This window comes from Chlorocebus sabaeus, chromosome 4, assembly GCF_047675955.1.
Source record: "Chlorocebus sabaeus isolate Y175 chromosome 4, mChlSab1.0.hap1, whole genome shotgun sequence".
NCBI lineage: Eukaryota > Metazoa > Chordata > Mammalia > Primates > Cercopithecidae > Chlorocebus > Chlorocebus sabaeus.
Genome location: NC_132907.1, coordinates 43,263,434 through 43,271,067, shown reverse-complemented (window position 1 = coordinate 43,271,067; position 7,634 = coordinate 43,263,434). Strand labels below are relative to the sequence as shown.

At 34.0% G+C, this 7,634-nt stretch overlaps 1 pseudogene; it reads left to right on the top strand.

The window, feature by feature from the left end:
* Nucleotides 1–2,018: 2,018 nt before the first annotated feature.
* LOC119622482 (transcription initiation factor TFIID subunit 9B pseudogene) lies at nt 2,019–2,807 on the top strand (annotated as a pseudogene).
* Nucleotides 2,808–7,634: the final 4,827 nt, after the last annotated feature.

Genomic DNA, 7,634 nt, shown 5'->3' with positions numbered 1-7,634 from the left:
AGATGCAGTAGCAAAATCAGTGTAAATTTTCTTTCTCGTTCATAAATTTTCAAATAGAAGATTCATTCTTACCATAACTCTTTGCAACTGCAGCCTATATATTTTTTCTTTCCTTATTAAGTTAAAAAACTTTCACTTTCTTACTTGAAGGAAGCAGTTTATGGTTTCTCTTTAGCATTTCCAAATTGCTAGAATCACTACTCTTGCACTTTGGGGCCATTAGTAAGTATAATAAGGGTGCCTTGAACACAAATTGTGGATATTGTGAGTTGATCTGATAACCCAGATTGCTACTAGCTGACTCACAGGCAGGTAGTGTATACAGCATGAAAACACTGGACAGAGATGATTCACATCTTGGATGGGATAAAGAGGAACATCTCAAGATTTCAAAATGCCACTCAAAATGATAGGTAATTTCAAATTTATAAATTGTTTATTTCCAGAATTTTTCATTTCATATGCCCAGGCTGTGGTTGACCGCTGGTAACTAAAGCCTTGGAAATCAAAACCAGTAATAAGAGGGTACTACTGTAGTCTGAAAGTCCAAGTTTCCTGTCACTTTTTATTTAGAGATAGACTGAGAGGTCATAATTAGATTTTATGATAATGATCTTGTAAGGTGTTGCCAGACATGCTGACATCACCTTACTTACAAATTACATCCTAGAGAGTACCTACCTACATAAGGGAACTGAGAAATTTAATAACAAAGTTCTTTAAATTATGTCCCCAAAATTTTCATTTTTGAACATTTAAGGACTTAATGAATATTTGTTGCATGAAATAATTATTTACAATTGCTTATTTGAATAATTCGGGTATTTTCTTAATCTTCTATAGAGTTTATACAAAGAATACTTTATCAGAATTTTACTAGTTTTTGGCTACTAGTCTTCTTCACTTCTCCTGTTCTTCTGTCCCTGCCCCCCATCCCAAAAATAAGAAAGTTGAAAGATTTATAAAATTTTACCCCTGCTACTTTATAAGGCAAATATATTCATAAAAAGTCTTTATAATATGATACCATTCTAGTTGTGGGTTCTGTTATTCTACAAGACAAATCTTTGTGCAGCATATTCACCCCTCTTTTATTGGGAGTTTAAGGCAGCTATGTTTTTCTCTTCTATTTCACCTGCACCAACTTGATGTCATCTGCACATCTTCTGAGAAGGCTTGTGTGTTTTTTATTTCGTTCAAAGCCAAAACTGTCAAAATTGTTCCTTTCTGAGCATCTGGGGCTGAAAGATTTTTATTCAATCTTATTATTATTTTTTTTGTTAATCTTTTGATCTGTAGATTTTAGTCATACTTTTTACAATAAGCTGTATTCGCTTTGATTTTTTTCAATGGATATTTAATGGATATTTATTTATTTAATGGATGTTAATTATTAAAATGTCTGGTAAGAAGTATGGTCCTTCATTCATATTCAACAAATATTTATGAAATTTCTACTGTATGGAAAGTATTGGGCCAAGCAGTGATTCAGTCTTTCTTGATGAAATATTGGTATCTCCTATTTTATGTACTCAAAATTATAAATAAATATGAATACTTTTTAGAGTTAGTAAAATATTTATATTTTAGTGCAACTAGGGCTACAAAACAGATTTAGTCACTTTTAGTATACTAAGAATTTGAGAGAAAAAAATACATTTGGTGGATTTCTAGTTACTTGCCTCACTAAATATTATCAAATTATTTGCAATGACTGAGGCATCTAGAACACCCTGCTGTTCTAGAAAGAAAAAATACTTCATTTTTGTATTTCTATTAGTGATTATCAAACAAGGTGATTTTGCCTTTCAAGAGGCATAGGCACAGTCTGAAGACATTTTTAATTGTTATGAATGAGGGATGGGTTGAGTATTATTTGCTTCAACTTAATAGAGGCCAGGAACACTGCTATCTCAAGATACGCACAGTAAAAGTCCATATTTGGTTCAAAATATCAATAGTATAAGATTGGGAAACCCTGACTTACATGAACTAAATGTAAATGCTCGCCATCTCTCCTCCAATGACGAGTGGCTGGATAACATGGAGTCGGGCAAGATGGCACCTCCCAAGAACGCTCCCAGAGATGCCTTGGTGATGGCACAGATCCTGAAGGATATGGGAATCACAGAGTATGAACCAAGGGTTATAAATCAAAGGTTCGAATTTGCTTTCCGTTATGTGACTACAATTCTGGATGATGCAAAAATTTATTCGAGCCATGCTAAGAAACCTAACGTTGATGCAGATGATGTGAGACTGGCAATCCAGTGTCGTGCTGACCAATCTTTTACCTCGCCTCCCCAAGAGATTTTTTACTGAATATCGCAAGGCAGAAAAATCAAACCCCTTTGCCATTGATTAAGCCATATGCAGGATCTAGACTGCCACCTGATAGATACTGCTTAACAGCTCCAAACTATAGGCTGAAGTCCTTAATTAAAAAGGGACCTAACCAAGGGAGCCTAGTTCCACGATTAAGTGTTGGTGCTGTTAGTAGCAAACATACTACTCTTACTATAGCAACCCCACAAACAGTGTCTGTCCCAAATAAAGTTGCAACTCCAATGTCAGTGACAAGCCAAAGATTTACGGTGCAGATTCCACCTTCTCAGTCCACACCTGTCAAACCAGTTCCTGCAACAACTGCAGTTCAAAATGTTCTGATTAATCCTTCAATGATTGGGCCCAAAAATATTCTTATTACCACCAACATGGTTTCGTCACAGAACACGACCAATGAAGCAAACCTGCTGAAGAGAAAACATGAAGATGATGATGACAATGATATTATGAAAGGAATATAGTCTAGTCTAGATGCATTTCAAAAGGAAAGTTGGTTTTGAACTCAGTATACTGAACTAGAATATTCTAGATCTTCTCGTTTTACCTTAAGACTGAAACGTAGCTGCAGTATTTTTCATCAGTTAAAACTGTTAGATCTCTTTAGTAAACATACAAATGTGTTTATCATTAGGCTTCAGTTACAAACAGTTAAGTACTTGTTTCTTAATAGTTTCATTAATGTTGAGTCCTAGTATGGCAATTCTGTTTTTGAGACACTTTTCTGCCTTCTATCACTGATAGCAGCACTTAAGTTTCAGGTTCTACAGCCTGGTCAGCAGATTTATCTTTAACAGCATAATTTCTGATCTATATTTAAATACTACTTTATTTTATAAGGTAATATAGTTACTGTCACTAGCTTATTTTTTTACCAAATCTCTCAATTTAGGAAACATTTTTTGGAAAGGGTGGATTTAGAGGAGAGACTCTAAATCCATTTTGAATGTGTCTGTTTCTTTGCCTTCCTTAACTCCCAAACTCAACTCCTTTTCTGGATCCCATTCATTTTCTGCACTTCCCCCATAGGCTTGTTTCTCTCCATTGCTGTTAAATGTAAAAGGCCATACCTGGAATTTTAAAAATATCATTCCTGGTAATACAGCTCATTGTCATTTTCCTATTTTTAAAACATGCTCTACATGCCTAATGTTTTGTGATTCACTTTAACCTGATGGTTTGAATTTGCTGGTTTTCACTCTTCTTATCAGAGCAGTTGGAGTTTACACCTTAGTTTTTATGCCTGTTAAGTTATACTGTGCTTGACAGGTAGTTTTGGGTTACATTCAGTTTTAGTCTTGTATTCCAAGTTGATAATTACATGTTTCACATTTCTAAATTTAACAGAGATGCTGTAGCTTAAAACATATTTTGATAAGTAATTACACTGGACCTAGGCAAAACCACTGAAGAACAAGTGTTCCTTTTTACCACATACATATTATGTTTTGATCACTGCTGCTTGAGCCCCCCTATTGGTATAATTCAGATTGGTTTTTTAGCTTGTTGACATGAGGATGTCACATATAAGATGGGATCAAACCTGAAAGTAAGACACTGATGGTTCTCCATCCTCTATAAGGTCCACAAGGAAAACAAATTAGTGTGATGTGACTTGGATTTATGTGCACTCTGCATAGGTTTCCCAATAATACTGTAATGTTACTGAACCCTTTACCCTATTTTCCATTTACACAGTCATGTTGGGAAAGATGGCAAAGCTTTTGCAAATATAAACACACCTGTTTTGTTTTTCTTAAGTTCAATGTACTTTTGTAGAATTTTGTAAAATAAATGTGTTCGTATCATAATTTAGAATTTATAGCCAAGGATCCTCAAAACAGAAGTTTCATCTTAGGATAATGCTTGATATATCTAAGAAAAAGTCCAGTAACAGAGAAGAAATGTCTCATCAGTTTTAGTGTTTTCAATATTAGGGAAAGGTAATATAAAAACAGGTAAAATGTATAAAAACAGACCTGATCAATATCATGGGAGATAAATATTCATTATATAGCATAGGATATTATTACTTGAATGTTCTCAGGGAGGCAGCAAGTCAGGGGGCCTAGGTTCTAGTCCTAGTTCCATCATTTACCAACTGTGTGACCTTACTTCACCTCTTAGCCTTGTTCTCCTCACTAATAGTAGGAAAGTAACACCTACCCTGCCTACCTCACAGGACTGTTGTGAGGGTTCAATTGGTATATGTGAAAATTCTTTCAAAATTGTAAAATACTATATGATTATAAGGAATTATTGTATTTGTTCCAAGGTTATTAATAAAAATTTGAGCTTAAAAAATATATATATATGTATAAATGCTCTATTATGTGTGTGCAACATATAATCAAATAAACTAATGAAGAAAATGTTGATGTGCTGAGTTAAATTTTTTTTTCATATTGTATTAGTTCAAAGTAGGTAGATTCTTTATTTTGTATATTTAATATAAAATATATAGGTTTTTTTAACATTTTTCTTTAATTTATAATGGTTTTATTAAATTATAATTGCCATTAGTTGAAACCATTAAATGCAAATCTGACTAGCTTCTCAAGTATCTAAGGAGACACAGCTGGAATGAAAACAGATGGAAGGTATAAATGAGAAGATTCAATTAACATTTTTTTCTTCTAGCACATGTTTTACAAATAAAATCCCCTGGGATTAAAAATGAGACCTTAATTCAAGAAATATGGTGCCTTCTGACCATGTTTAGAGCAAAATATTTTACCACCTTTTGACATCATTTGGAGTTCGGTCCAAATCTATGTCCTTGGGGTCAAGTCACAAATACGGTGACAAAGAAATTCTAAGCTAAGAGCAACAAAATTACTATACATTAGAACACTAATTTAGTGGCAGCCTGATTCTTTCAGAAGTCATTTTCTACTTCTAACAGCATTATAATTGTCATTATAAGATTAGATTTGACACTATGATTCCCAAGAATGAACATAATAAAAACACACTATTTATTATAGTGCTAGCAATTGTCCTGCTGTGCCTTCTTCAACATTTAAAGGGATCAATGCAATGTAGTTAATCAGATCCATTAGAAACATCTTTATTTTGAAAATTTAAGGCGTCTTTAAACACTAATTTAAAATACGCCAAAATTGAGTTTGGCTATTCATAAGGCTGAGATTATTTTCCAACTCTCCCTTAAGAATGAACAAAGAGCTGTAAAAAATTAGCTGATGGGCAGAGGCAAGGTTATGGATTTATTTCTTAAATTATTTCAATAGCTCAAAATATTGTAGATGATTTCAGAGTTAAAGATGATAATCATATTTCCAGTGTTCAGTAGGGCTATTGCAGATTTCAAGAAAAAGATAGATGCCCAACTTACCATGAGATAGATTTAGAACACATGGGACATAAAGAAATCTAGACATTTCAGCAGTAGTTGTGTCCCCCCAGCCAATCACATGCAGCCCACCACTGTCATGAGTCCACTTTTTTTTTTTTTTTTTGTCTCTGCTTCCACTTCCACTACAATTTGTTAGTACTAGTTCCACTAATATTTCTTCCAGAAGGCTTATGTCTGTGGGCTTCTATGCATGCTATACCTTCGGTTCTGATTTAATGTAGATTTTCTACATTACTTCTAGATTATCCCTTTTCTGTGTGATTTATATTAAGAATATCCAAAAAGGTTTTGTCCACATTTGGTGATTTATCAAACAAATGAGAGAATTCCTGGTAGTCAGAGTTTGCAAGACAGACCTCTTCACAGAAAACTGGCACCTTTCATGTCTGATTGTCCAGTTTCTAGTTGGCTGTCTATTGTTAGAAATTCCTAGTTCAATCCTGGCCACTTTGTCTAGGGCTGCAAGTTAATAAACATGGAGCATATTAGTGACACCTGAAGAACAACTGTAGGCCTCTCTATTCAGATGTGACTGGTAATTGTAATATGTACTCAAAGCTTTCTGGGCTTCTTCTGAGTTTATCAAATAATCAATAATTAGGATAATTCATACTTCTAATCAGATATTTTATCTTGAACCAATCAAATGACCCCCAAGTAAAATATAAATAAGATGAGGGTAAAAATAATATTGTAAATACTTGTGACAAATCCACAACAGGACTATCATACAATATTTCACTAAATGTCAAGAAAAAAAGATAACACATAGTAGGAATTTTTCAGGTGTAAAAAAATGCAAGTGTGCAAATAGTGGTGGGGTAGATCTTGACACAAGCAAGCAAGTAAACAAAAATCCCTTTCTAATGGAAAAATAATAGCACAAGAGTTATTAGGAAAAAAGATCGTGTTATCATGGAAAATGGGATAATGGGAAATGAGATGTTTTAAATATGCATAGTGTGGGCAGAATTTACCAAATATCATCATAACATGGTTATTCTTTGATGACATAACATACATCAAGCCAATGAGAAGATAAAGTAAAATCAAAACTATGCTTTTTGAACTAATAAATTGATATAGGATGAAAATACAAATGGCTGACAAAAACATGCATAAACTTATGAAAAAGAGCTATATAATAGGTTATTTATGAACTTTTAAGTTTTTATAGGGCATGACCTTTTCGGGGTGGTAAGAGGGTGCATAATTTCCAGCCCAATAATAATTTCTTGGTTGCTGCCTTCAAATAGAATACTGTGCTGATTACTGATTAAAACAGTCTATTTAGCATTATTTGTCATGGTGTTTCCTCTGTTTTTTAAAATATATTTTATTGTGGTAAGAATGCTTAACACAAGATCTACCCTCTTAGCAATTTTTTAAATTTTAATTTTAATTTTAATTTTTTTTGGAGATGGAAGTTGCCTAGGCTGGAGTGCAGTGGCATGTTCTCAGCTCAGTGCAACCTCTGCCTCCTGGGCTCAAGCAATTCTGCTGCATCAGCCTCTTGATTGGCTGGGATTATAAGCAAATGACATCACACCTGGCTAATTTTTGTATTTTAGTAGAGATGGGGGTTCACTGTTGGCCAGGCTGGTCTCGAACTCCTGACCTCAGGTGGTCCGCTCACAGCCTCCCAAAGTGTTGGGATTATCAGTGTAAGGCACCACAACGGACCAGCAAATGTTTTAGTTCACAACACAGTATTGCAAATTATAAGCACAATGTTGTACAATAGTCTACAATTTATTCATCTTGTATAAGTAAACTTTGTCCCTATCAATTGACAGTTTTCCATTGCTTCCTTCTCTCAGCCTCTGGTAAGCACCATTTAACTCTTTGATTCTACAGATTTGGCTATTTTAGGTTTCATGTATAGGTGGAATCATGCAGCATTTGTCCTTCTGTT